The following is a 3,121-nucleotide window of genomic DNA, read 5'->3' on the forward strand; positions in this document are numbered from 1 at the left end:
GGGCCACCCTCCCACTGCCCCTCAGAACCATGTGGAGGGACCTAGAGAGAGGTGGAGGTGAGGCTCAGGCCTCAGCTGCAGAGAGGTTGTCTCAGCCCCTCTCCCCACTGGGCCACCCTCCCACTGCCCCTCAGAACCATGTGGAGGGACCAACACTCACAGGCCAGACTATTTATTTATTTATACCAGCCGGCTAACTGGATTGTAAATAAACAAAAATTTGTTGTATAAAAAGGAAAAAAAAGGATCAGGTAGAATTATTCCAGGTGGATGGAATAGGGAGCTACATTTCCACTGGATCCTTGGCTACCTTTGCTATATTACCACCAGGTAAGAACATGATTTTAAAAATAATCAGCTAGTTCACGGCAAGAGACATTTTTAGAAAAGGTATAGGGAAGAGTGGAAGAACTTCACAGAGGAAGACCTCAGAGGAGATGGCTTGATAGTGGTTGGGATATTGGAGGTAGGTGTGTCCGAGTTAGTAGTTAGTGAGACTGGCTCAGGATAGGGGAGCATCCAGGGCTATTGTACACAGGATCACTATGAGTCACGGGTGACTCAATGAACATAATTAACCACACAATAACATAAGACAAGACTAGAAGAAGGAAAAACAGTGGCCAACAGAAAACTTCTTGACGTGAATGAAGCATTTGCAGATGGGCAACTGTGTCAGAATCACAGGTCAGAGAGGAAAATAAAATTTCAGATGTCACCAACTCCAGGTCTTCTCAATTAGGGCCATTGGCCACACATTTGCTAATGAGATGAGAAATGCAATACTAGTTAATGGGACTGACAGGCATTTCAAATACTGTGTTAACTGTCGAGCCATCCCCAAAATCCGCAGTTTCAATCCACCAGCTGCTCTGAAAGAAAACACTGGGTAAACTCCCACTATAAAGATTTATTGCCTGGAAGTCTTTATGAGTCAGGATAGACTTGATGACAGCAGTATTTTTGAAGAAGGAAAAAGTAGTCCCAAGCTAAGGTGCAAATGCTGGACTAGAAGCTGAAAGGTCACAGGTATTGGAAAGCCTTTAGTATTTCAAGCCGGCATACATGGGGTTGTCCAGAGTTGAAGTTCTAGACCCACTAATAAGGCAATTCTGACTCTGGCTGGAGAACACAGCAGAACTGCATTACAGCATTTCAAAGCTTGTGAATGCGTACAGAAGCTTTCTACCTACCACTCTTCTGCAGAGCAGATAGTGATAGTGTGGTATTAATAGGTTCAGAATTCTCTATATAGGAATCCGTTATAAAACTATAATTCTTTTTTTCAGCCTGCAAAACTAGTTGCTTAGCCTCCGAATTCTCTATTTCCTGTCTTTACTCATGTAGTTTAATCTGTCTGTTTATCAGAAGAAGAAATGCATCTATCCTAAATGCTGGTGAAGCTGGTTTTCCAGTCATATGTAAACTGTATGTTAATCTGCCTCAGGAAGAGAACTGGGGCCTTCCTGAATTTCTGACACATAGATGGGAACTGTCCTTTTCAGATGTAGAAATTGCCTTTTTACTAACAAAAGTGCATTGTTAAATGAGCTGGAGTTTCACCCTAGTATATAAGGCCATGACCACTCCAAGACAGGGAGGCAGTATTAGAAGTGACTCACTGTCTCCCAGATCTGTGTAATAAAGTGCATTTAAGTCCATTTGTCTTATTGGCAACTACAGAAAGAACCCCTTACATTCAGTAACAATAGTGGGTTGGAACTGTGGACCTTCTGGTTAGTAGCCAAATCACTGAGTCACTATCAAGACTCCAGAGTTGGAATGCACTTAACAGGGTAAAGAAAAGCCATGGTCATGTAGGGATTGGCTTTGATCTCCTGCCTCCAAAAAGTATTTCCTCTGTCCCCACTTAATTGCAAGAGTTCCCTTCGTATTAAGGGTAGAGAAGCACTCAAAATTTCATGAAAATATTCCCAAGAAAAAGGCAGACCAAGTTGGTGGAATATGAGGAGTTTTATTTGGTTGTAAATAAAAAAGCCAGCGTTCTGCTTGGCTCCGTGGAAATGTTGTGTCCTATTCCAGGAGAGAGCAGGCTGCAGGGACACTGTGCTGCTAGCCTGGAGGGTGGCAGGTGGAGTGCACGGTGGGTTGGAGGCCCAGGCCCCAGGTTGCAATGGCGATGCCTAAGAAGCCAGACAGACTCCAAGACGCTTGACTCGCTCTGGGAGGCAAGTGCAGACGCGGGCAGACACCAACTCGGGGGCCAGGGAAGAAAGATCCAAGTCCACTCCTGGGCACTGGGTCTCAGGGTTTCGCCATCAGCAGTTCGCCGGTGCTCTGGCTGCGAAAGTGTAACTCAGCTCACGAAGGTTTGGGGTCTTACCTCACCGGGACCCGCGCTCTGCTTCCAGTCTCGCAAAGCTGGTGATGTTGGATCCACAGGCTTTACAGTCCCCGCCGCCTGCTCAGCTCTGCCTTTCATCCGGGCTCACCTGGGCTCTGCCCCTCCCGCCGGCTCCACCCTCCGCGAGGCTGAGGCCACGCCCCGGTGCCAAAGAGCCAGACATCACAAAGCAGGTGGTGAGGGCTCCAGGCTGCTGCTCTCAGCTGCGCTCTAGCTGTGCAAGCTTAGGGGCTCTGGTGGGAGCTAGAGGTCACAGCTGAATTAGATCCCCACTTCAGGTACATTAAAAACAAACAAGCAAACAAAAACCCTGCAGCCCTGATTAGATTAACATCTTTAAAGCCCAGGGAACTGGAAGTTTACGGTGTTCTCTTAGGATCTTTTAGAAATAATAAAGCACCAAATTTTAAGATGTGAGAAAATCCACGAGTCTTCTGATCCAAAAGGGGCGCCATTCAAATCCACTAGATGCTCCTTGGGAGAAGTTTGGACAATCTCCTCCCCTGCGAACAACAATGCTTAAAAAACCCCCTCAAACTCATTTTTCAATTTCTCCAGCGCTGTTGAAACACATGCTTTGCTGGCGCTCTGAATCGCAGCCTGGCTGCTCGATTATTCAGCCTTGCTGTTCCCCAAGGCTCCTGCTCACAATCTTTGGTTATGTGGTTAACTCAGTTATTACTTCCAACTCAGGGGGACCCTACCCTGTACCATCAGCCTAGTCTCCCCAGTGCAACTCCAGATACCCCACTGTCA

The 3,121-nt window shown here is 46.7% G+C and overlaps 1 pseudogene; it reads left to right on the top strand.

The window, feature by feature from the left end:
- The window catches only part of LOC102844164, a 15,830-nt pseudogene extending 13,251 nt beyond the window's left edge, over positions 1–2,579 (top strand).
- Positions 2,580–3,121: the final 542 nt, after the last annotated feature.

The sequence above is a fragment of the Elephantulus edwardii genome, unplaced genomic scaffold, assembly GCF_000299155.1.
Source record: "Elephantulus edwardii isolate Elephantulus edwardi_28Jun2011 unplaced genomic scaffold, EleEdw1.0 scaffold00029, whole genome shotgun sequence".
Taxonomy (NCBI): Eukaryota; Metazoa; Chordata; class Mammalia; order Macroscelidea; family Macroscelididae; genus Elephantulus; species Elephantulus edwardii.